The sequence below is a fragment of the Camelus ferus genome, chromosome 3 (genome assembly GCF_009834535.1).
Source record: "Camelus ferus isolate YT-003-E chromosome 3, BCGSAC_Cfer_1.0, whole genome shotgun sequence".
Lineage (NCBI taxonomy): Eukaryota > Metazoa > Chordata > Mammalia > Artiodactyla > Camelidae > Camelus > Camelus ferus.
In genome coordinates this window covers 103,231,072-103,257,859 of record NC_045698.1, presented here as the reverse complement: position 1 = coordinate 103,257,859, position 26,788 = coordinate 103,231,072, and the positions used below count along the sequence as shown (strand labels likewise).

The window sequence follows — 26,788 nt, the reverse complement described above, 5'->3', positions numbered from 1 at the left end:
GAAGTTTTCAATTTTGCCTTTGAAAGTATCGGGGGAAAAGTATTAAAGACCTCATTGAGAAGGTGAGTTTGGGTTGAACCATGAAAGGTGATTAGTGGAATTTGGCCAAAGGTGTGGACTCATGAGGGCACATGCTGTATGTGCACTTACGGTGGTTCCAAAGAAGAAAATGGTAGATGGTGACCTGCAAAAGGGCAGTGGGGGGAGATAAAACAGGAAAGGTGTGCATAGCCATTGACCTCTTGAGGACCTGGAGATAGTCATTCTAAGTAAAGTAAGCCAGAAAGAGAAAGACAAATACCATGTGATATCATTTATATGTGGAATCTAAAAAAAGACACAAGTGAACTTATCTACAAAAAAGAAGCAGATTCACAGACATAGAAAACAAACTTACGGTTACCAGGGGGGAAAAGGGGTGGGGAGGGATAAATTGGGAAGCTGAGATTTGCAGATACTAACTACTATATATAAAACAGAAAGACAACAAGTTTATATTGTATAGCACAAGGAACTATATTCAATATCTTGTAGTTACTTATAATGAAAAAGAAAAGGAATATATGTACATATATATATGACTGAAACATTATGCTGTACACCAGAAATTGATGCAACATTGTAAACTGATAATACTTCAATAAAAATGTTTTTAATTAAAAAGTATGATACAAACTGAGTTAAGCAACAAGAGATTGTATTGCCTCATTGAATAGAGTCAGAGGATAGGGCTGGCCTTGGGCATAAGGGAATAAAACTTCAGACCTGGTGCTAGGCATCTATTGTCTTTCTCCTGATCTCATCTTGGCTCTGTCTGCTGGCTCCATTCTCTGGCTGCCGCTCAAAGACTCAATCATCTCATGCTCGAAGCTCGAAGCTCAGCAGCTGAGAGAGTCCGCTTTTCCAACAGTTCCAGAAAACCCACAGAAATCAATTTCATTGACCCTGGTTGACCATATTTGAGTCACATGCTGGTCCCTGCTGTCCTTGACCCAGTCACCAGAGGTGGAATTCACAGACTGGTTTAACCTTAGTGACATGCTTTGCCTGTGGAAGTCATGAACAAATCACAGCACACAGGGCCAGAGAATAGAGAAGAGATGTACCCGAAGCAGAACTGGGTATCATGGTCACAAGAAGAGGGAGTAAGTGCTGGGTGGAAATACAACAAATGTCCAGTGGGGTGGAAGTTCAGATTTCAAGAGGCCTTGAATGGTGTCTGTAAACCTGCCAAGGCTGTTTTGCATCATATCATGGGATGTTTTTCTCACCCTTAAGCAATGAGCCTTGTTTGGTCACTGGCCATGCGGAGATCTCTAGTTTGTTCTTTGGGGCTCAAACTGAGTTGAAAAGCAGGTTTCTGTCTCTCCTTCAGCTGTGAGAATATTCAACACAGAACAGGATCACAGACTGTGCTTTGGATTTCGAGAGAAAGCCCCTCAGGCTCCCTCTGCTGGGTGTTTGCCAAAGCTGCCCAAACAGACCTCCCCACCCCACAACCCCCTACCCAGCCCCCATTCTATTGGCAGCTGCTTCAGAGGGGAAATGCCGGAGATGGGAATTGTTTAGATGGAAACAATCCTTCTGTAATGGCCCGGCCTCCTCTGGCACGAATTGAGCGTTTACAGTAGTGAAGGCATGTTTTATTTATGTTATTTCCTCAAGACCTCTGGTTAACTTCTCCATTTGCAATGCAAATCAGACATAGAAAAGGTTTCATAAATTCTAAGAACTGTTCTCCCTACATCCACATTTGGTGACAAATTGTAATCTCTTGGCCTAGGAGTTACATTGTGATTTCAGATAATAAAAATACCCCGTACAACGCTAGCTCACGCTAATAGACTCACAGTCATGTGAGATGCTGACACTAGGCTGCAGACTCGGGGCTCGGAAAAGGCGCACCACTGATGACACTGTCTTTTGAAGGGGCAGCTTTCAATGGGATATCCTAATTTACACCCCAGAACTCAGAAAGGAGGAACCGATTACCATGAATTCAAGCATCATGTGGCATATGAGTTCTTCCTGGTGTTCTAATAGACTCTGAGGAAAAATTCAGCTCCAGTTTGGAAGGAATTAAAAAGGGGCTTGTCTCTCTGCATCTGCTACCCCCTACAAGTGGAATGCTGAAGCTGGCACTTGGGGAGTTGTGCTCTACTAGCTACTGGCTAGTTGTGTGTCCTTTTGTGTAAGGCTGCTGCTCACATGGCTACAGTTTAGGAGGGAACACAAGGATAAAGAGGGTTTAGATGAATTGCTTTATAGAACCCACGTGACCAGTGAGTGGATTGGTTCAGAAAATAAGTGATAGATTAGAATTAACCACCCAAGTGTAAGAAATGCCATTCAGCCTTCTGGTCACCCTTCATTCACTGCACAGTCCTACTTCTCTTTGGATGGTAGGAGTTGCCAACAGCTGATAACACACTGGCCACAAAGCAGGGGACCATAGTAACACCTTGTTATTCAAAAGACCTGACACGGGTATGGGTTACCGCCCTTTCTAGCCCTCAGCTCTTTGTTGCAAACAGTAGTTCTTCCTCCATATTATCAGCAATATTCTTTTTCAAATTTGATTGCCTCACATGATGATTTTCTGCCTTCAAAAATTAGACTCATGTGTGCATTATATAATACCATGTTATCCATGATGACAAGGCTGAAAATGCCTGGCCCCACTGTCCTGTAAACTTTCAGGAAAATAAATTGCTACTTGTATTTCCCATTGACTCTCCTAGTGGGCACACCCTGGAAACCCAGCCCTTAAAAAAGCAGCTGCAGCAGCACAACTTCAGCTCCTTGTCACTGAAAGCCTCTGGGTTGCAGTGGGGAGCAAGGTAATCAGTACTTTGGACTTAGATGTACCTAAACAGCTGTTCTAATTCATGCCATGAATTCTGGCCTCGTTCTGGGGAATTAGCTGCTTTCCAAGATAGCAATCTGTTTGGCAGAAAAGAAATGTTTGTTTTTAAATGAAATCCATTTGGTTAATAATTAACCACCCAGTTTTAGGTTGCTTTCCACAATTCTGTAAATAAAATGTGCTGTGTTGCCTTCCCCAGTGATAGCTAAAAAGTAGACTGACCCTTTGAGAAATGAATCCTCAGAATCCAGCTGAGTCCTCTTTTCCGTTGGTATTAGTTGCATGTAATGTTTTCTGGCTATTTTTCCTCCTGAGTTAATCGGATGATACAATGTGCAGGGAACATGGAAGTGGGCATTCATCAGGAGGTGGAGAGATTCACCACAGGTCACTAAGGTGCCGTATGTTGGCCTAATTTAAAAAGGAATTCTACAAACTATGGCTTACATGTATTAGAAGTCAGGTTGTGTGTCTGGGTAATTGGGTTTTTACAAATCCTAAGTTGCCTGTTATAACATTTCTGTTAGTTGAAGCAGCAAGGTACACATATAGTTAAATAGCAGGGGCACATATAGTTAAATAGCAGATGCTCATCTGATCACCAATTTGCAGTACCTTTTCAATGAAAACAGAATATTAGATTCCTCTGAGAAACCATATCAGTCATTTGGGTTTTTTTCTCCTCCTCATCCAGATGTCCACTTCTCTTCACAGTATTTCTTTAACCTTTAAATACATTAAAAAAAAAAATGTGTTGCCTACCAAGGGGGAGGGGAGGCAAGTAAGATTGAAAATAAGTTTTACTGATAAAATCAGCTTTTTCAGGTGCTATTAACTTGGAATAAATCGAGCTCTGTACCACCTACACAGCCTTCTCACTTACGTGAATATTCTTCCTTTTTTCGCCTTAAATCACAGGACACAATTCTGCTCTCTCAGGAGATACATTGAATTTCAATCAAACTATATAAAAACCCAACCAAATAAAATAAAATGCAGGACCATCACCGTAATCGTGTGGAAAGGCTAAGAAGGCTGCTTTATTTAATCTTATGATTTCTTTAAACCTTTCAAGTAATTTAGAGTTTCCCTGGGTTGCATAATTTAATAATGAAAGGAAAATAAGATTGTGAAGTCTACCTTTTCTTTCTCTCTGATTTCTCTTCTGTCTGATCTACAGCTTGAAAATCTCTTTTCAATCCCTTCCCTCCAATTAATGAAATAGTTTCCCACCCCACTCCCATCCTGCCTGGAGACACCATTGCCATGGTTACCTGGATACCTCTCCTCAAAGAATATATGTACCAGCAATTCAGCAATTGAAACATCTCAATGTGTCGCACTTAGGAACAATAATAAGACCATTATGAAACGACTTGTAGTGAGAATACCATTGATGTTACAGTCTGAGATTAAAACTTTAATTTATATTCATTTACTCATTTAAAGAGATAGGGATGAGGAGGCTGATGTCTGCAGTTAAACGGCAAGTCACTGACATGAAATACCATCCACCCGAGGTGAGGCATTGGGGCAGCCGCTCCCTGAACACACGTTGACAAGGCCAAAAGAATAGGCAGAATCTCCTACCAACCTAATGGAAATATAATAGGAAAAGGCCAGTATGGAAAATGGTGTATTTTGAGAGCAATGTTTCTTCAGTTGTGAGTCCACATGAGGGTCCAGAGAAAGAGAGGCTCAGGGATGTTGTCTTCATTTTATCTGAAACCATTGTCTTGGTAAGCTTGATTTGCAACCTCTCACATGGCTCCCTACAGATTTTCTCTGGGGGAAAACATATTTCCCCCCAGCTTTAGCCTTATTGCCATCAAAATTTTCCAATGCCTCTTGGAACCAGGGGTCTGAACCTCAAATCTGTTATAAAATGAGTTGGAAAATGATTTGCAAGTAATTTGAAGTAGTGATAATTAGACCTAAGTTCACCAATATTGCAATTTAAAGAAAACAAAGTAGAATCAATTAAAGATTAACCCTCTAATTTTATATAGTCTCACAATCTCATAGGCTATTTTGAGTGGGAGAGAAAGGGGGTAGTTATAGCAAGATTGCCAAGAAATTCAATTAACTATGATTATCAAGGCTCATAGAGTGAAAGTGCTGCTTGTTACTGTGTGCTTAATGTTAGGTCCCTGATTGCTTTTTGAAGATACATTTTTCTGTGAATTAGTATAAGGCCTTATATTGAATAAACCTGATCACTTGGAAAGGGGAACAAGAAGCACACTGAATTCCCCATTCACATTCCCAAACCGTAACATCTTTAGAGTGAATTAAAAATCAAAATGAAGAAAAGAAACTCAATTGGAATCTCTGGATTGTAACTCCATACCATATATCAGAAAAAAAGAAAAGAAAAAGAAAGAAAGAAAGAATCTGGATGTGTAGATGTGTCAAAGGTTTAAAGATTAAAAAATAAAATTAAGAAAACACAAAATTATGGACAAAATTATGGATTCATGTTTGTTACCTAAGAATAAAGAGGAACTATAGTTTAGAATTCTACACAGGAGAACATATTTATAAATATTCATAAATTTAAAGTTTAGTTTATGTATCTCATTAATACTTGTAATCAATATGGCAAAGCAGGTGGGAGAAATTAGAACTTTAATGCACTATTGGTGGAAGTAAAAGTTCATGTATCCTTTCTGGAGGATAATTTGGTAAAATGAATTAAGTATATATTTTCATTCTATGTGGACATTTTATTTATAGGCATTTATCCTAAAGAGGCAATTGTACAAGTGGGACAGAAAAAGAGAAAGAGAAGGAAAAAGAAAAAAAGGTGTATCATAGCATCATTTATTGTAATTTGCATGAAACAGCAGACAACTTTAACCACCTTTGTCCTTCAGTTTGACTTATTTCTGATGGTAAAGAAAGAAACCATTTGGGCGGGGGTCGATCAAGTAAGTAGAGTAGGAGGCTATGGATCTCACATCCCCAGAAAACATCTACATGTGGAATAATTCTCATTGAAAACTAACTGGAAACTGGTGGAAAGGCTCTTATACAACCAAGACTGTAAGAAAGAGCCACATGAAATCAGGTAGGAAGAGAAGAGAAGCAGTCAGGTCAGGACCTGTGCCCCTGGGAGGGGACTCAGAGAAAAAGGGAGATCACACAGGCAGACATCCAAGCTGGGGAGTGAGCAGTTCGAGCCACATATTGGCCGCCCCAGTCCTGGGTTCCGGCACAGGGCAGATGAGTTCCCTTGGCAGGCTGGAGGGTTGCTGGGACCAATAGGAGGGCTGGGGAAGTCTGGACTCTGCTTGTGAGGAGTGTGCGAGTGCTGGCTTGCTCCAGAGGCAGGGCAGAGAGGTCGAACTGAGGGCTGCTCCAGTGGCTGCCCAGTTTCCCACAACCACTTCAGTGCATGCCCCAGCCTGAGCTGAGCAAATTCTCCAGCCCCGCTTAAGTCACCTCACAGCTCTGCACCGGAGGTAGGGCAGCCACAACCCAGGAGAGAGCTTGGCTGTGGGCCACAGAGGTGACTTGGGCCCAGGGTGGCATCTGAGTGCAGCAGGGCAGCCATTACTGGCAGTTACACAGGCAGTGCATCAGAGGTGGTCCTGATCCCTGACAGCAGCTGGACCACCACATCCCCTGCCCTGATACATGCTGAGAGCCCACGCAGGCTCTACCTGCACTGCCGTGTGGCTTCACAGCAGGGCAGGAGCTGTGGATGCTGGGGGAAGTAATCAGCTATGATGGACCAATTTGACTTAGACTAGGTGGTAGCTGCCACTGATGGCCCTAGCACAGGCGTTGCATCAGAGGCAATCTGGACCTATGTCCATAGCTGGCTGGTTGCAGCCCATGCCCTATCATGAGCTGAGAGCCCACACAGACCCTCTTGTTCCAGCACTGCTCCCCTCTGGGGCAAGGGTACTGATGCTGGGAGAGGGAAGAACGTACTTAAAGTGACAGCTCAGACTTGGTCCTCAGAGTTTCTGCTCCATCAACTTGGGGTCTGTCCCTGCCCCTAAGAGGGCAGTGATAACTACTGAGCGGAGGGGCAAGCCTCACCTCATGCCTTCCCTAGCCTAGGGATCTGGTCCAAGCCCCTCCATCTCCAGGCCCATCTCCTACCAAGGTGATAGCTATCAGCACACCCTGAGGAAAGATGTGTTGTGTTCACATAGAATCCAGCTCCTCCACTAAAGGCACTGGGCACACACAGACTGTATATGGACACCCCCACATAAAGACACCACTTCTAGGCTGCAATAGATAACTGTTTCACCTAAATTCATAAAGACAGAGAAAGTTAAGCAAAATGAAAGAACAGAGGAACTGGTCTCAGTTAAAAAAGCAAAAGAAAACCCCAGAAAAAGTAAATAATAAAACAGAAATAAACAATTTACCAGATAAAGAATTCAGAGTATTAGTAATAAGAATGCTAATTAAACTGGGGAAAAGAATAGATGAACAGAGTGAGAATTTTAACAAGGAGCTATAAAGTATAAGATCCAGTTCAGGCAGAAGAATACAATAACTGAAATGAAAAACACACTGGAAGGAGGGATAGGAGACTAAGTGAGACAGAAGAATACATAAGTGATCTGGAAGATAGACTAATGGAAATCACCCAATAAGAACAGCAAAAAGGAAAACAAACTAAAAAATGCGAACATTTTAAGAGCTCTCTGGGATAACATCAAGCACGCCAACATTCACATTATAGGAGTCCCACACTAAACAACGTGCCACTAAAAAACCATTGAGTCAATGAGGGAATCAAAGGGAAATCAGGTAGAACCTTGAGACAAACAAAAATGGAAACATTACTTTCCAAAGTCTATGGGATGCAGCAAAAGCAGTTCTAAGAGGGAAGTTTATGGCAATATAGGCCTTCCTCAAGAAACAAGAAAGAAACCATTTGGTCTGTATGAGAAACATTTGGAAAGATGTTTACCAGATTGCCAACATGGTTATTTTTGGTGATAGGAATCTGGATGATTTTTACTTTTTTCTTTATATGTCTGTTAATAATTTTACTATTTTTATAACAAGCACATATTCTCATCAGGGGCAACACTAAAGCTATTATGGATTGAATTGTGTCCTGCCAGGAGAGGTGATGAAGTCCTAACCCATGATGAATGTGATCTTATTTGGAAGTAGGATCTTTGCAGCTATAATCATGTTAAAATGAGGTCATACTGAATTAGAGTGGATCCTAATCCAGTGTGACTGGTGTCCTTATAAGAAGAGGAGAGAGAGGCAGGAAGAACACAGCTATGTGACAATGGAGGCAGGTGTATCTGTAAGCCAAGGAAGCCCAAGGATTGTTGGCAAACACTAGAAGTTAGGAGAAGCAGGGGAAGATCTTCCCTTGTAGGTTTCAGAGGGAGCCTTACCTACAACTTGATTTGAGATGTCTAACCCCCAGAACTATGAGACAGTAGATTTCTTTTGTTTTAAGTCACCTGGTTTGTGGTACCTTGCGGTAGCACCCCTAGGAAAGCAGTATAAAATTGATGGACTGCTTTAAAGAATTGCAGGCCTGCTTATCATAATTGCCATTTTTTCCTCAACCATATTACATGTGACTGGAACAATGAGCTGAAGGGAAAACTAGGTCCCAAGAGTTCTGGCATCTTTTCAGTATCGAAGGTCAACCATGTAGCAGTGAGCCAGAATGCATTGTGAACAGACATATGGCATTTGTTTGGGAGAGGAGAGGGTGGGAGGGCGAGTGTCCTGTTTTCCAGCTGCCTTCTAAAGTCAGCCTGGATTTCTGTAAAATCTTACTGTATCTTATATAGCTGCATAATCATTTTCTTTCTAAGTGTTCTTTGATCATCTTAAGAACCAAGAAGACACAGTGCTAGGAAACCCACCCCATGCCTCTGACTCTGCTGGATCTCAGGGAAGGTAAAATTGAGGCTCTAGTTGCATCAGGAGTGGATAAATGTGCCCAGTTTAGGACTAAAGTCTGAACACAAGGGCAGAGGACCCAACAGATGAGGCACAATTCTGTGGTCAGCCTGCAGCTTATGGAAAATACAACACTGAAGTCACTCATAGCCTTTTTAGGGTAACTGCACTCTAATGCTATTTTAATAAAACTATAACTATTGGTGTGCTCTTATGATAAAGAATTCAGCAGAGTGCAGCCAATTCTACATGCATAAAGAGCATATGTTATGTACCTTGTGTGATTTGGAAGGTAGTCAGAAGATCAAGTATTTGTTAAGAACGTGGGCAGTTTCCAATGGTAGAAACTCCAACAGGCTCATACCAAAAACAGGAAAGGGATTTTGTTGGAAAATTAAGGGGTGGAGGTGGCATCCTGTCTCTAGATGTGTCATTAAATGTGCCTGTACATCACTCTGTTCCCTTTCAGTGCTGGTTCTCTTTGGGTAGTAGCCTTATTTTCCCTCCTGCTAATGGGCTTCTCCAACGTGGCCAGAACAAGTAGGATTTGGCTCCAGATTTGTGTTCCCATGGCTTAAAATCCAAGATGAACATGAAGAGAAAAATTCTCCTTTCTCAGTATCCATATGTAATTCCAGAGAAGTTCTCTGATTGTTGGGTTTGAATTAGGTCCCCATACCTGGGTCATTTATCCTGGCCAGGTAGATGAAATATTCTGATTAGCCAGGGCTAGATCTGCAGCCAGGAGGCGAAGACACTAGGATTGGCAACCCTATTAAGACAATGCAGGGTGAAAAGTTTAAGTTTCTCCAAAGAAGTGAAGGTGCTATTATTCAGAAGAAGAATAAAGCAACGCAAGAAAGATAAATAGCAAATGCCTACTAAAACACCCAAACATTCCTCCAGTCCAACCCCCCTCCCCTTGACCTAGGTTTCCATGTCATTTGAAATATTTTATTCTTTTGGTTACAACTGTCCAAAAGAAATTTAGTATGCAAAAGAAAGATAGATGATTGATACATAGGTTACAAATGGATCAAAACTTGCAGAGCTGACAAACGAAATGACAAACCCAAGTCTTATAAACAAGTAAATAAAAATTGATAGCAAAATAAAATTTTTATATAAACTGAGCTTTGAATTAAGGAAGAGTTAGATATATAATGTTTGAAAGTATAAAGAACAGCTTGTTTTTTTTTAGAACAAGCTATAAATCAATATAAAGCTATATTGAAACAATATATCAAAAGGCAACTTGTGAGGTAGAGGATAAAATATACAAGTAGAATGCATGTTTTGGGGCTTGCCTATTCAAGCAGGAAGTCTGTGATTGGCCATTTAAGAAAAAAAAGTATCTCCTGTTAACTCTGGGAAGACCAGTTCACTATATAAAGAGGTACAATCTAGTATAGCACTTTATCCTTAGGTGGGGTCTAGGCCACCAAGGCTTTATCTCTCAAGAAATGACCTCATTTATGAAGAATTATAAGCAACTTGCCAAAAACTGTGAATTTGTAGCAGGTGTGGTGCTTAGAGACAGATCCAGAGGATTTTCCTTTTTAGCCATGGTAAAACTTGAGGCTTAACCCTGGCTTCTAATCACCGCCCTCCCTCCCCATTGTAGGACCTGGAATGTGCCTTGCCTGAGCTCAGGGTCTTACACTTTGCCTCAGACTAAGATGACATCACAGAGTTGGAGTTCCCAGACCCGTTGCCTACTTGTGGTTCTGCAGTATTTATTTTCTCATGTTTGGTATCAGCTTTTGAGGGAAAACCCCAGGGGATGAAGTTGTATTTCAGATTAGGAATCAAACAGCCTTTCCGACACCTTTCAAACAGGGCTTCGTTTGGAACCAGCCCAGCCAGGCTCATTTAGGAAATGAGAAAGATTCCAGAGTCTGTACCATAGAAAATGAAGTTTCTAAGTCAAGATGGTTAATTTTTCATTATCTACTTCCATATTGTTTACTTAAAAGTCTAAATAGTATTTGGTTTCCCAATTTTTGAAAAATTAGAACATAGAGAAAAGAAAAAGATTAACTAAAATCCCTTAGCCAGACAGCTCCTGTAAACATTTTGGTACGTGTCATTTAAGACTTTATTCCTATGTAAATATGAAATGTAAGTGGGTTTTTCTTTCACAGCAGTAACTTTGTCTTACAACATATATTACCTGATTTTCAAAACTTTATTACCTGATATATAAAGTGTTTCACCATTTAAATATTTCTGTCATTTTAATCTATTATATAACTCTAGCATATTTCATATATATATATATATATATATATATATATATATATATATATATATATATATATTTGATGTTAGGTTATTTCTTCTTTAGTTTTTGTGACTATAAATAATTCTTTGATGACTTCCATATGAACTGTTACGTTTATTTCCTTAAGTTCAATTCTTAGAGGTACAATTGCTGAATCAAAGTATTTCCAGAATCTTTAAGGTTTGGACTGTTAGACAAATCACAACCTAGAAAGGCAAAAAATTTTCATTTCCTCTCACTTTCAATCAAAGTATCATGAATTTTTAGAATTTCTATTTGGGCTTGTGGAGAGCTGGGTATCATCACCGTAAATCCTCTCATTAAAGACACACATCTTTTGTATTTAACATATCTGAAATCAGATTGCATCTTACAATAGATAGTGACTTAACATTGTATTAATTTGCTGGGGTGTTTTTGTTTTTGTTTTTGTTTTTGTTTTTCTGTCTTAGTAGCCCATAAAGTAACAGTATGCCCTCTAATCAGGGGCATCTTAGATTCAGTGAAATACGGTACTCAACCTAAGAGATTTTTTTTTTTTTAGGTTTTTGGGCCAGCTTTCCTTGCCACCCACCAAGCTTCTGGGACCAGTTGCCCTTGCTAACTACTTTCAGTGTGCTCAAAGTATGTAAATTCAATTCAACTTTTATTCAAGTCGCTGTGCATATGGCTCAGGGAATACAAAGACGAACATGACAGTGTTGAGAAAAGCTTAATTAGGAAGGTCACTGCATAAAAACCATGAAATGAATTTTATCTCAAAACCTTGGTGGAACAAGGCCGGATGGAAATAAATAAAAACATTATCTATACAGAAGCCAAAGAGACATGAATTTTAGAGATTCTGTTCCATGCGTGGCCTTTATTTGATACAGATAACTGAGAGCTCTTCTGAGTGTCTCCTTAAAGTCATCCTCTTCTTGAAGGAGGTTGAAATGGTGTTCACTCTCACTCAGAGAGTGGCTCCTTTCCTCACACTTCTCACCTGGCCAACTCCTGCTCGGCCCTCAAAACTCCATGCAGAGGGCACCCACCTTGGGAAATTGCTCCATCGCTCCCCTCCTCTCTCTCTGCCTTCTGTCAACATTGGTTCCATCGTAGTTAGTACACTGGACACCACACATCATAGTAAGCTCCTTACACGCCGTCAGGAACTGGGGAGTGGGGTGGCCTAGCACTCAAACACAGGGCTCTGAGATAAGATAGCCTCTGCTCAGTTCCAGCTCTGCCACATCTTACCTGTCTATCCTTGGGCAGGTTGCTAGGTACAACTCTTAAATCTCAGTTTTCTTACCTGCAAATTGAAATTAACATTGCCTAGTACAAAAAGTTGTTTAGACTATCAACTCTAATAAAATATGTAAATCACTTAGCCCAGGCACTGGCCATTGGAAAACACTGAAAAAAAATGCTAACTTACTGGCTATCTGTCTCCCACGGCAACCAATGGCCTTTAGGAGGGCATGAAGTGTGTCCTTTATCTCTGTGATCCTGGGTACCTGGCATGGAATAAATGCTCAGTACTGCAGGTTCACGGCGCTCCTACAGAAAAACCAAGCCCATGGTCTTTGGGGCTAAACAAATGAGACAACAGACTTCTTTTGGCTTGTTCCCTCTGTGAGTGCCCTCCTATCTATAGAGAGAGGTTTTGTTGAGCCTAGTGATGTGAAAAGCAATGGAAATGACTGTGAGAATCTCAATAGACCCATCTTTCTTTTCGAAACCATTCATTGTAATAACTGTCTAGGGCTGGGTTTTTTAATTGAAGTATAGTTGATTTACAACATTGTTTTAGTTTCTGGTGTACTGCAAAGTGATTCAGTTATACATGTATATATTCTTTTTTAGATTCTTTATCATTATGGGTTATGACAAGCTATTGAATATAATTCCCTGTGGTATACAGTAGGACTTTGTTGTTTATCCATTTTATATGTGGTAGTTTATATCTGCTAATTCCAAACTCTGAATTTATCCCTCCCCACCTTTGCCCTTTGGTAACCATAAGTTTGTTTTCTATGTCTGTGGACTCTGTTTCTGTTTTGTAAACAAGTTCATTTGTTTCATGTTTTAGATTCCACATATAAGTGATATCCTATGGTATTTGTCTTTCTCTTTTTGACTTACTTCACTTAGTATGATAATCTCTAGGTCCATCCATGTTGCTGCAGATAGAATTGTTTCATTCTTTTTATGGCTGAGTAGCATTCCATTGTGTATATATATATAGACACACCACAATTTCTTTATCCATTCATCTTTGATGGACATTTAGGCTGCTTCCATGTCTTGGCTATTTTTTCCTACTTACCAGGAGTCTTAAGGCTGATAACAAAAAGAAACTATCACATATTGGGAATGCTTGTATAGGGTCATTGGTTTATTTCACTTAACTTCCCATGTCCACTCAAAGGGGGATGTGATGGTAGATTGAGGGTCTTATTAAGCAGCGTGAATGACCAGGACGATGAGTATAATGGTGGATGGACATAATGCCTACAGTGATATTCTGTCGAGTGACTTCACTGCTTATATTGGGAAATCTTTGCTCTCTTGGAACTAAAGGTAAAATTAATCTCTCATAAAGAACAAGTAACTAAGTCTTATCGGGAAGTTACCCCACCCCAAAATGTCAACACATCTAGCTTTGCTGATGCCCAAAATGATGACAAGAGAGTTTACTTTCTCTGAGATGTTATTCCTCTTAAGAATGCCATTCATGGCCATAACAGCGATAGCTCCCATTTATTGACTGCTCTGATCTGCCAGGTAGAGACATGTTCCATCATTTAATTTTCCAAGCAATCCTATGAAGTTGATATATCCCTATTATATAGATAAGAAAAATGAGGCTGTGAAGTGAAGTCATTTGTCCAAGCTGATGGGAAAGATCAGAACTCTGAGTCAAGCCTAGCTCTGTCTGATTCTAAGCCTATGTGGACCTCAGAAGTCAGGTCTCAACTCTGCATGACTCTTAAGATTTTCTCACTCCTCCAGCCATATTTTCTTCCATCCTCTTGCAAACTTTATACCTAAGCTGTACCAAACTTCTTTTAGTTCCAGCAAAACACCATTAGAACATTTTTTCCCCTCTTCTCCCTTACCTGGCGCACACTTCCGGGGCCTCAGCTGAAATGCCACTTCCTCAGGGAATTTATTTCCTGACAGCTCAACACCATCCCCAAATATTGTTCGTGGACCTACTAAGTGCTCCCAGAGGTACAGCCCTCCCCCATGTTAGCATGAATCATGCAGCGTAGTTAAGTCTGGTGTAATTGTCTGCATCCTTCATTAGACTGTAAGGACTGAGTGTAAGTCTGTCTGGCTTACTGTCGTGTCTTTAGTGCCCTGTATCTGGTAGACATTCAACACATAATAGTGGAATGAAAGAATAAATGCATAAACGAATCAACAGTAACTGGTAAAGTAGGAATGCGTGGCAGTGAGAGAGTGATGACTTCTCATCTATTTTTTCAAAACCAAAGGCAAGTCTCTCCGTCTCCATCATTCTGAATCCAGGCCAGCCCTGCCTGTTGACAGACATTACCACTTAGAGACCTGGTGCACCTTAACAACACCTCTGACTCAAAAAAATGTGTGTTCTCTTCTCTGATTTCTCTTTCAGCTTTGATGAAATAAGATCTAAGTTTCAAATATTTGGCTTTAAAATTTGAGCTGCGGCAAAACCTAGTAGAGTTGTACATACACACATTCTTTGAGGCCAAAATTACCCCTAGTCACCCCCACACACGTACACACATTTTTCCCCCCTCACTTGTAAAACGTTACCTCTTCTAACTCTTCATAGGGTCTATTTGTCACAATAAGCCACATGCTCCTAGTTTACATGTTTCATTTTGCTTCTATCTAGATGCTTGGAACTCTGCCTGAAGTAGAAATTTCAGAACAAAACAAAGCAATCACTAATACCATCACAAGTATGGTTGATAATAGGTTTGGCTTTTTCTTTCATTTTTACCCAAGAATCAGTAACCATAGCCAAAATGCTTATCTGATAGAGAATGGGAAAAAAAAATACTCTCTCAAATAATCATGAAAAGTCTTTTGATTTTTAAAAGAAATAATTAAGGTGAGGTCTGACCTGCTCACTAATCAGAGGATTGGGTTCCCAGAACAGAGTCTTTGTGCTTTTCTACTTAACCAAAGAGCAACTTGGGCATTTATCCAGCGTACTCCTCAAGGATCTAATATGTTAATTGAAAAAAAAATCTTAGGAAATAACTTTACAAGCAAACAATTCAACCAACTGGAAACACATGGGATTATTTTCCAATCCCTTTTACTTGAAATCTCAGCTGCTGAAGCAAAGGCTATTTTTTTTTTTTAATACTGGAGTTTTTCAGAGAGCAACAGAATTAGTTAACAACTCCAACATAGAATACAATTAGCTTTAATTAAAATAGCATACACTCTAATTCCCACATGGACATTTTAGCATGCTTAATGCTGTTACAGGTAAAGAAACATCATTTCGTAGACTGTCCTTCAGATGCTCAGGGCTGCTTTCGTACCTGCACAGCTATAATATCTCTGATGGATTTCACTTTCTCTCCCTTCCCTCCTCCTCAAGGCTTTTCTCTTGTCACACCTCATCAGGAGGCATCTCTTGGCATCTCCTGGGTGGTTAGTTTTCCTTTTCTCACTGCTCTGTGACCTCGTGTATCACTATCACAAATGTGATGCTCATATAGAAGACCTCAACTGGAGGAAAGGATGTAGCCACCTGGACCGCTGGACTCTTCACTCTCTTTGTGGCTTCTGTTGTCCAAAGGTTTGATCTTAGGTAATTTACCGATCCCTTAAAACTAGGATAGAACATTGATGGGTGGGCTGATCGCTTGACAAGCTCTAAAACACAAAAGGATTTGAATTTAAGAATCCTGATTCCCTGGAAATGATTGTGAAATAAATAAAAAAAGAAATGGAGTGACATGGTGTGAATAGTTCCAGAGTCAGTGGGTTGAGCCAGTCTAAATAATTAAGCACAGACATACTAAGGAAGGTCCAAAGAGTTTGGACCTCTCCTGATGCCTTGGGGAGAATGGCGGGATATATACAAGATTGTTGCTAACAACCAGAGCTGGATTAGCTGCTGGAGGTTGTAGAAAAGAGTTTAGATTAATCCATTTATACCCACATTAAAAAGAAACAAAACTCACACATGTGTGTGCACACCCATGAACAAATGCATACACACGGGTGTGCCCACATGTGCAATCACATACACAAGTCAACTTCCATGATGGTCTACACTGAAGATCTGAGCAAGTAACTTCTTTATTAGTCAGCAATTAAGATAATCTGTAGTCAGTGTTCAATTATTCCTGATAAAACAAGACAAGATGAGTAGAATGAAAACCTACAGAGAATCCTCAGACCTCACTTTGGACAATTTCAAACTTTTTTACCACCCAGCCAGACTTTCCTCATGCTTGCTAATGTAGAGCTAGAAGTGGCCTGAACTTTCTCTTCTATGCCAACCCTCTGATAGAGTTGCTAAGAATAATGAAATGCCTCAGAAGCCAAGAACTTGAGAAAGAAGGAAGATGACATCTGGGTCAAATCCCTATAAGGCCAACAAGCCCTGAATCTTTGAGTTGATGCCATTAGGTACCCTTGACTGGACTGAGATGAGTTAAGAAATGCTGCCTATTTATAAAGGAGAGATGAGCGAGAGTATTTCTGAACATTTCCAAAGGAGGCCTGTTGCGAGGAAGCATTCTTCTTAAGAAATCTTGTCCGAAGCTGCAGGGAGGTCAGCTATCCTCTCACCTCCCTTTCCCATTGTGGAGCTGAAGAATAACAAACAGGTCGGCTCTGCCTTCAGAAACATGAAGTTGAGGAACAAGAGCACGCCCACGTGAAACAACTTCATTACGTTGCCGCTTGCCCGTGTGTTATTGCACAAGGATCTGGTTTGAGTTACAGAGATATCACTTTCTCCTGCTTTCAACTATTGTTATGGAAAAGAGCGCTAAAAAAATTATCCTTGGCACCAGAGGGACAGAATTTTCAGGCTATTTTGACAAGGTCAAATGAACACCAGTGAAAATTTATATTCACTGGGCATGTGCGGAGGGTTTTGTGTCTGGAGAAGGACTTAATTATGGTATGATGAGTAATTGGGCTTTTATGAGTCAAAAGTAATAGCATGTGGTGTTTGCTGAGCATTTTCTTGGATATTTAGTTTAGACCCAAGAGACATGTCTCCATCCTCCAAAAAGAGGGAGGTGGAGAAAGAATACACAAGAGAGAATTTTTAGACAAATGTGTTGACTAAGAGAAATGAGTGTAGGCTTTGACAGAAATGAGAGCACTGGAGATCAGGGGAACCACAATGTCATTAACACCCAGGTATGGACCTTTTCTTCTGAGTTTTTAATTCATATTCTTTTATCCTCTAGGTTGATTATTCATATCCACCTAACTCCACTGCCCTTTTTGGTGGGTGGTGGAGAGCAATGGTCACCACCCCAACCTGGAAACCTGCTCAAAACAGGCTGGTCCCATCCCCCTGAATACCAGGGCTCTGATAATTGCATCCCCCTTCCTCCCCAGACCACTGGGTTACTGTTAGAATCTCTCTAGGACCACTCTCCTTCCCGTTCCTCCCAAAAAAGGATGATAAATTGAGAGGTCACCCCTCAACAAAGGGTCCAGAGATGTTACTGTCATTGAAAGCTATATAGGTGCCGTTTCTCTCCTGTACTTCTCATGATCAGCCACGTGGACTTTTCATCCAATCCTGACTGAGCCAAACTTACTTCTGCCTTTACACCTCTGTCCTTGTTCTTCCCTCTGCTGTGGTGCTGTTTTATTCCAGAAAGATTGTGGCTTGGCTGGGTGCTCGCTGTTCAGCTCTCAGTGCAGGTGTCCCCTGTTCTAGGCTATCCAATCTAAGGCAGCCCTCTATCCCTCTCTATCACATCATCCTGATTTACTTTCTTCATACTACTATCACCATTAGAAAATGATAAAATGATCACTTACTAGTTTACATGTTTCTAGTCTGTCTCTTGCCTATAGAACATCAGCTCCACGAGGCCAGGGGCCAGTTTCTGCTTTGGTGTCTCCAGCATCTAGGATAACACCTGGTAGATCATAGGCATTCAGACTGCTGTCTAGTTTAAAAAATGGTGGGAGTGTTTGTTATTCTAGGTATTCCAAACTGTGATATAGTTACCGCCTCCATTTTACAAATACGAGAACTAAGGCTTAGAGACACAAATGTAATTCTCATGAATGGCAAAGCCAAACTACAAACACAGCTTTCTGTCTCCGGAGCCCACCCACACTGACAACTGCTCCTCATTTCCCTTATACATGATAATACATAAACCTTTTTTCCTAAGTTTGATGTTGTGTCCAACAAAAGTTAAGACTTCCAGTTTCCAGTCCCACAGTAAGGAGCTTGGAAGTTGCCATTCCACCATAACAGTAAATACAAAACTGAACAAACTGAAAAAAATCAATGACTCTTCTTAGATCTGTGGGAGAGGGGAGGACACGGTGTAAATTGCTGCCCTTATGGAGAGACAGGCAGATGAATACAGGGAGTCTTGACTTAGCAGAGCAGAGACTCACAAGTGGAAACTACTCTGAGAACCAGTGCCAGGGTGGGAAAGTCTAAACTGTAATTGATGAATTGCTAGAGGCTCTGTGTGGACAAGTCTCAGAGTTAAAAACTCCAAGGGAGCCTAGTCATAGGGGGTCCACGATTTTGTGAAATTTACCTCCAGGAGGTCACCAAAGTTCTCACCATAAAAAGCAGAGAAAAATTCCATGTCCTTCCAGCAGGAGAAGGGGAAAAGGAACCATTCTGAAATATGCCAGAGCATATTCTGTTCTTCTTAACAAGGGCTACCCTCAGGAGGAACTGGTTAACCACAGCCTAACATCCTGGGGTTTTATCAGAGCCTCACTGACCTGGAGGAAGGGAAACACCCAACTCCAGGCCACTTTAGCCATCTTGTCCCACTGAAGAGGAAAGACAAACTGGTAAACATTAATGAAGTTCATAGCCCAGAGCCAATGGCTCATCAAAAGACAGAGATCTAATCATAGGACGATACAATGCTTCCCCTCTCCTCTCGTCTCCCCGTTACATTACTGAAGGCCTATTTCTAACAGTTCCTTTTACCCAGTACTTTATACCCAGCTATTAAGAAAAGATTACAAGGTGTCCTAAAAGGCAAAAAACACAACTTGAAGAGACAAAGAAAGCATCAGGGCCAGATATGGCAGAGATGTTGAAATGATCCGACTAGGAATTTGAAACAACTGTAATTAATATGCTAAGAGCTTTAATGGATAAAGTAAACAGTATGTAAGAATAGATGGGCAATGTAAGCAGAGAGGTGAAAATCCTAAGAAAGAACTGAAAAAAAAAATGCTAGACGTGAAAAACACTATAACAGAAATGAAGAATGCTTTTGATGGGCTTTTTAGAAGCCTGGACACAGCTGAGGAAGTATCTCTGTGCTAAAGGATATGTTAATAGGATCCTTGAAAACTGAAAAGTAAATAAAACAAAGAACAGAATATTCAAGGACTGTGAGATAACTACAGAAGGTATAACATACACATAATGGGAATAAGAAGAAAGAAAAAAACAGAAGAAATATTTGAAACAATAATGACTAAGAATTTCCCCCAATTATTGTCAGACATGAAACTACAGATCCTAGAAGCCTGGAGAATAACAGGCAGGATAAATGCCCCAAATCCTTCACCTAAGCATATCATGTTCACACTCTAGAAAATCAAAAATAAAGTAATCCCGAAAGAATCCAGAGAAAGATAAAGTTAATCCTATTTTTTGCCTTTATTGCCTGCAGGACTTCTCAGAACCTTTAATATACTAATATATCCCAGGACTTGCCAAGATGAGGTTATAATATCCCATTTAATTTTTCTTAACCAGTGACTTCTCTTTTTTAAGAAGGTTCTCTTGACATTTCTTCGAACTCTTTTACCCATGAAATTTTGGGGGGAACTGTTCTCATGTTCTGTCTTTGTTGTCAAAAATACCTACCTATATCAGAACCATAGATCCACCCCGGCTTCGTTCATTCAACAATTTTTTTGAATACCTATGTTTTTTTGTTTTTGATTTTTTTTGATGTACCAGGTACTTACTTAGAAACTGTGAGATAATGTCAATGACCAAAACAAAAATTCCTGCCCTTTTTGAGTTACATTCTAGAGAGGAGGGAAACAGAAAATAAATAAGGGTAATACATTAAATTCTACCATCCAGTAGAAAGTGATATTCTATGGAAGGAAAAAGAGTGTAGAAAAGGGTGAGAGGTATGTGGAATAGGAATAAGAAAAAATGGCAGCGTGGGAGAGGCAGATGGAGAGGACAGGTCAGAAGTTTGAAATAGGGTGATCAGGGTGGGCTTCATTGAGAAGGTGGTATTTAAGCAAAATCTTGGAGGTGAGAGAATTAGCCACATGGACATCCAAGGTACAAGCATTTCAGAAAGTGGAAACTGCCAATGCAAAGTATTCAAAAGGCCAGTATAGTATTTTCAAGCAGTATCAAGGAGGCCAGCATACCTGGAAAGAAGAGGCAATATAGTGAAAGATGAGATTAGTCAATGAAAGGGGGTACAGGGCCATGTAAGGTGTTGTAAGTCATTGAAAATCCTTTTATCCTAAGTGAAGTGGGAAGCCGCTGGAATGGTTTGAGCAGAAGAGTGACACAATTAGCCTTACTTTCGAAGAGGATCCTCCTGGCTAGTATGTTGAATATGGAATACCAGGATCAAGGACCACTCTGGATACTATGTTGAGTACAGAATAAAAAAAAAAGCAAAGTTAGTAGTCAAGTCGGTTGTGATAATCCTTTGATAGCTGTTGTGGCTCAGACCAGATTGGTAGCAGTGCCAGTGGTGAGGAGGAGAGGGTTCTGATTTATTTTGAAGGTAGAGCCAATAGGATTTCCTGATGGTGTGAGAGAGAATGAGCAGAACCAAGGATGACTCTTGAGTTTTTTGGTATGAGCATGCGAGAGAATACATTTAATATCCATCAAGATAGAGAAACCCTAGCAGGGTGATTTCAGGTGGGGGAATCAGGAGTTCCATTTGGGGCATGGTCACTTGGAGATGTCCTTAAGACTTCCAAGTGGAGAAGATATGTAGTTAGTTGGGATTTGGGAAAGAGACCTAGTCTAAAAAGATACATTTAAGAAGGGCCAATGAGTGGATAGAATTTAAAGTCATGAGAATATAAGAAATTACCCAGGGAGTAAGTGCAGAAGTCTAGAAGGTAAACGGAGCCAAACCAGCAGAGCCCAAATAAGAAAGGACACCAAACCCAAAGCCTTGACTGCTGGGTGGAGGCAGTGCAGGTAGTTGAAGAATTATAACCTTCAGCTTTGGGGACCTGAAGTTACAGCGAAACCATCCCATCTCCTGAACCACATGATGGATGCCTGGCATTCTGCTTGAGGAGGGTTCTGGGGCCATAAATCTGGGCTTAGTGGGAAAGAAAGTTGCAACTGATTAGCGATGTCTGCTGCCGTTGTGGAGCCCTGAATGACAGCAAGCAGGGCAGCATCAGGTAGTTGCCATTCTTTGCCTAAAGGGAAGCCCAGGGGACTAAGAACAGAGCAAGTGGTATCTGGAGAGTGTACTGAATGTTTTCAACTAGTTGCGAGCCAGTTTGTCTGGTTTATAGCAATAGCAGGATATCTCTTGTTGCTGAAATGATCTTACATGTGTAAGAAAGATTGTATTGCTCTTGAGCCATTAGCATATATTGGACTTAAGTGCGTGAAAGGGTATCCACAAGAGAAGAATAGAGCAAAATATGATCTGTACCAAGCAGGAGGATCTACAAAATTTGTGGACTTGAGACGCAGATGGGCAAAGTCAAAGCCCAAGGCAGGGTTGAACTTTTAGTTATGGTTCTTTGAGGAAATTGGGCAAGTCCTCCCCCAAATGCAACCATAATGCTAGGAAAATGGACAAATACGCTCATTCAGTGCTTTGGAAATCAACCAAGAACATACAACAATCTGAGAAGTGTTCCTGCTTTAAAAATCACTGAACTTCACATCAGAAGAGTGGAAATCCATGAAGCTCTATCCTAGGGCTTCTCATCAACTTCACCCCAGCTTGTAGGTTCTGCCAAGCTAGGGAAAGCCATGATGAGCAGCTGCTTCTCTGCCAATGTTAAGGAGACTCACCCCGTTTGGAAAGGTGGACAATGTGCACACTCACCGAAGCTGGCAATAGAGATCATTACCCTGAGGGTGGGTGAGTGGGGAGGAACACAGGCTCCATCAGCCTGAAGTTGCATTTCCAGCTGGGACAGCATATTCCTGGCTGAGGCTATGGACATGTACAGTGGAGACTGAAGATGGCACAAGCCTTTCACACTCTTCTGGTTAATCCTAGGTCTGAATGCATGAGCATAGATGACTTGAAAGAGCTCAGCAGAAGTTAAAACCCAGGGAGGCTTGAAAACAGCCTGAACCTGAAGTGTGCTCCACCACTCATAAACAAGCCCAGCAGTAGAGGATGGAAACCTTACTGGTTTGAGGTGTTTGAGCACAGCGGGCGTGTAGCCCTTAGCTGACCATCAAGCTGTACAGACACAGGAGCATCCTATGGCAAGCTAGATTTAAAAATAAGATGAAGAATATGTATTTTAAACAACCACTACAACCACAAAGTAGCAGAGGCATAAGTGATTACAGGGGAAGCATATTTCACAGATTTAGCCCAGGCAAGTTACTAAACAAAAAGCCAGCAAAAACAACCTCCAAGGGAAAATATACCAGAATTCAGAGTAGCTGCAATATATTATCTAGAATGTTCTGCTTTTAAGAAAAGAAAATATGAGACATGCCAAGAACCAAGAAAGTGTGGCCTATACTCGAGAAAAAAATCAGTTCATAGAAATTGTCTCTCAATGTCCAGATATTAGTAGACAAAGACTTCAAAGCAACCATCACAAATATTTTTAAAGAACCAAAGGAAACCATATTTAAAGAATTAAAGGAAAGTGTGGCAATAATAGATCAACAAATAGAGATTCTTAATAAGGATATAGAAATTATTTTTAAAGTACCAAGTGCAAATTCTGTAGCTGAAGAGTACAATGACTGTAAAGAAAAATTTGCTAAAGGGCTCAACAGCAGGTTTGAGAGAACAGAAGAATCACTGAGCTATATAAATCAATAGAAATTATCCAACCTGAAGAATAGACAGACAAATGGCTGAAGTAAAATGCATGGAGCCTCAGAACCCTGTATCTTTAAAGATCAGGCATAGCAACACCAATGGATAGGGAATCCCACAGGGAGAGAAGAGAAGGGGACAGAAAAATTATTTGAAAAAAAGTAATAGCCCCAAACTTCCGAAACTTGATTTTTAAAAGTGTTACTCCACACATCTAAGAAGTTCAAAGAAACTCAAAAGTGATAAATACAAATAGATCCACACCTTGACATATCACAGTCAAATTGTTCTATGCCTAAAATGAAGAGAGAATCTTGAAGGCAAGCATTAATACAGTTAACAGCTGGCTTCTCATCTAAATCCATGGAGGCCAGAAGGCAGCAGAATGACGTATTCAGAGTGCACAGAGAAACATGCTGTCAAACAAGTATGCTAGCACTGACAACACTATTCTTCAAAAATGAAGGGAAAATACAGACATTCCCCAATACACAATGACTGAGTAAATTTTGTTGCTAGCAGATCTGTCTTGTAAGATATACTGAAGGATGAAGGTCCTTCAGGAAGAGACACCAGAAAGTTAACACTGATCCACAGGAAGAAATAAAGAGCACCCCAAATAATAAATATATGGGATAGCATAAAAGAGTCCATGATATATTTTTTCTCATCTTTCCCCAACTTCTTTAAAAGACATAAGATTGAATGAAACAATAGTATTAACACTATTGTTGAGCTTATAACACATGTAGATTTAATAAATATAATGATAGCACAAGGAAGGTAAGGGGGGAATGGAATTACACTGGAGAAAATTTACTGTATTTTCCAGAATCAAGTTAGTATTAATGTAAAGAAGGCTGTGATAAATTAAAATGCATATTGCAATCCCACTAAGAAAATAACCACCCAAATGTAGTTAAGTCTCCAAAAGAATTATAATGTCAAACTAAAAATATTCGTTCAACACAAAGGCAAAGAGGAATAGATAATCAAAAAAGATAGGAGACATACAGAAAATCAAAGGCAGGTCATTGGCAAAATGTCTATTGCTCTTGGGTGATTTTAGTAAAGAGAGAACTAAAGATCTGTAATAGGACGGTCTACTCAATATGTGGACTAAAGTCAAAATGAAGATCCAGGGTCCCTTGTTCAAAAAATACTGAGAATCTCAAGATGATGACTGCAGATCAGTAAGATAATCAAGAGGCCCTTCTGAGTAAAGGGCCCTGTATGAGTCCACAAGTTGGTCATCCGTGAAGCTGACCCTCGTAGCAAGAGATTACCATGTCCCATTTGCTCACTCTTTTGATAAACCTCCTTTGGAGATTCAATTCCTTCTGCTCTAGTCTCCCCTGTTGTCTTCTCCTTTCCTGTCCTTAGATCCAAAATCTTCAGCATTTGGGAAGGACCCATCCTTTGCAACTAGAAGTCCAAGAGATCATATCCAAACTGTCACATCAACATAAGAAGGCAGCTGTGATTCCACTTTGCAGGTTGTTTTGCATGAAAACCTGAACTTCCCTTATTTGTCCTGGCATCATGGTTTTCTAGGGCAATTGTTGTTGTAAGTAAAGGCAGCATGGAGGTCTCAGAGAAGAAATCATTCTCTAAGTAACTAATATTTATTAATTCATTTGAAAATGTTTTATACATATGAAACCCAAGAAGGGTCTTTGTGGGATTGGGCTAGCATGAGCTGATCTGCTTGTTAGGGCAGCCATTACTTCTTGGTCCAGTTGTGCAGTGATCTCACCACATCTTCATAATGAGGCTTTATGACTACCATAGAAAGTCTTGACTGGAATGTGGTTCACCAGTGTCAAACACACCTACTGTATGAGATCATAGCCCTAAATCACGCATGCCATTCTACTCAGGCTTTGACAGGTAAAATCTATGTGCTTACAGCTTGTGATAAGCTGTGGTCCCTATGGTCCTTCAGACCACTGTCATACTTGCTATTCTGAAAAAAAGTAAGTTAATATTATGATGAGCATGAATCAAGTTGTCACCCAGATATAATATGAATCTTTCAGTTTCCAGTCAGAAAAAAAAAACTGGCTCAAAACAGGCTTCATCAAAAAAGAAAAAAAGAATTCAGACTCTCATGTAGCTGAAAAATGGAAATAGTGCAAGCTTTGGAGCAGGGTTTGATTAAAGAGCTCAGCTATGTCATCAAAAAGAATTTGTTTCCATTTTTCTTCTTGGTCTTCTGTAGTATCTTGCTTTGTCCTAAGGTTGAATTCACAGTTTCAGAATGATTTCCCCTACCTTCTGGATCTTTCTTGTTTTACATAAATGTCCAGCAAGGAGAAAGAGTTTCTTTCCTGGGAGTGCTCTTTGAGCTTGGAAGCATTTTTCCAGTAGGCCCTGCAAACGTCTCCGTATTTCTCACTGGCTTGAACTAAGTCTTCTGTCTTGAACTATTCGCTATAGCAAGACCAGTGGAGTGTGCTGATTGGCTTAAGCCAATCTGAGTTCTACTCTGGGGCTCAGTGGGTGTATGTCTTCCAAGCACAGGAGCTGCATGGTAGAGATACTGTGACTGGATGGAGGGAGAAGATGGTGGGCTGAGATGGTTAAACCAGGCAGAGCCCACTCCTCCGCACCAATAGGAAACATTGACTATTGTGAAGTCAGCAGCCACCAGGTCCTGAGCTGGTGACATGATGACATGTGACTGTAGACCCCAGGATGATGAAGAGAGCTGGGTGGAGGTGCCGAGAACACTGGGCTGCCTCCTGCCATCTAGCTTGCAGTCCAACATGTGAGTAACATCAGTACAAATGCAAAGCCATCAAATGTGCCCCATTGTGAATATCATCCTGGCAGACACTGAACTAGGAGGTAGAGTCCGGGAGAGGTGTTTATTTTCTGATGTAAAAAAGGTAAGGGGAGCTTTTATTGACATTTTGAGATATCTGGTACTCATAATAACCCTTAACATCATGCACACCTAGGAAAAATACACAGGAAAGTGAAAACTGCAAAGATTCTACCTTAACTACCAAGGGGATCCAGGGGTGAGTAGATATTAAGATGTTCACTTATTCCACTGACGTAGATCCGTGTCTGCTGTGTACTTGGCTCTGACCTAGGTGCTGTACAGGATGGGTACAGTCTAGCACAGTGCTTCAGAACAAGGCTCTGGAATCTTTCAGGCCTAGAAATGAATCCCAGCTCTGTTGCTTGGCCTCTCTCAGCCTCAGTTGCCTCATGTGTGTGAAGTGAGGAGGTACCTCAATTGTGAATGTTATTGTGCAGCTATTGTGAATGTTAAATGACAAAAATTAAAGAACTAAAAGTTAAATAAATTAAAGCACTCATTCTAGTGACATATTCATCACAACCATCGTCATCATCATTATTATCTATTGTTGTTGTCATTGAAAGATTAGGAAGACTTGGTTTCTGTTCTTTAGATGCCTGTCTAGGAGAGAAGGTGTAAACTGTGTGCAGGTAACTGATGTTGGGGAAGAAATATAGGAATGAGACGACGTGGAGGTTGGCAGGAAG

General features: G+C 40.5%; 1 protein-coding gene and 1 long non-coding RNA gene across 7 annotated transcripts in view; both read left to right on the top strand.

Moving 5' to 3' along the window:
- The window catches only part of PPP2R2B (protein phosphatase 2 regulatory subunit Bbeta), a 424,375-nt gene that overhangs the window by 93,587 nt on the left and 304,000 nt on the right, over nucleotides 1–26,788 (top strand). Inside the window, exon 1 of one of the 6 annotated variants that reach the window (XM_032477045.1) lies at nucleotides 11,184–11,678. The exons of the other annotated variants lie outside the window; for them this stretch is intronic. The gene's annotated coding sequence lies outside the window, so the exon portion shown is untranslated. Of the gene's footprint in view, nucleotides 1–11,183; nucleotides 11,679–26,788 lie in introns of those variants that run through there. 6 annotated transcript variants of the gene reach the window in all.
- Nucleotides 759–19,949, top strand: LOC116662759. Its single transcript, XR_004318780.1, has 4 exons — nucleotides 759–768; nucleotides 11,939–11,949; nucleotides 14,320–14,323; nucleotides 19,875–19,949. It is a non-coding gene; the product is annotated as an uncharacterized LOC116662759 (long non-coding RNA).